This window comes from Garra rufa, chromosome 10 (assembly GCF_049309525.1).
Source record: "Garra rufa chromosome 10, GarRuf1.0, whole genome shotgun sequence".
In the NCBI taxonomy this organism is placed as follows: domain Eukaryota; kingdom Metazoa; phylum Chordata; class Actinopteri; order Cypriniformes; family Cyprinidae; genus Garra; species Garra rufa.
The window spans coordinates 39542699-39543280 of NC_133370.1; positions in this window are offsets into that span (position 1 = coordinate 39542699).

Here is a 582-nt window from a genome sequence, read left to right on the forward strand (position 1 = left end):
TGCTCCTTGTTTCTCACTGCACTGATTACCGCTCACAGCTGCACCTCATCACACTGACTGCATTTAAGCTTCTCACACACACAGCCACCTGGCGAAGTCTTATTGTTCCATCTGGTCATTATTTCCGAGCGTTTCTTTCTGTGTTTGTTTTCTCTGTGTTTGATTCCTGGACTCCTCCCCGTATTTTGACTCTCGCTGCCAGCCCCGACCTTCTGCCTGTGTTTGACCATGATTTCTGCCTGCCCCTTTGTGTTTTGTATCAATAAAATGCTGCAAATGGATCCGCACGTCTCTGACCCTCCTTGTGACAATACCATATTGAGTAAAATATCATAATAAATCTTAAGATTTCACAATAAAACGTACATGTACTTTAAAAAATCTTGGGGAACAAAAATATCTAATTATTAAATCTGAACATTGGGTTATATAGAGGAGATGTTAAACTATAAGAAACACATAGTATAGCCATCTCAGCATTTTTTTTATGATTGAATAAAATCCATTTTTATATGTATTTCACCCCTAAAATGTCAGGCCCCATCACAGACAAATTTGTAAATGTTGGAATAAATAACACTT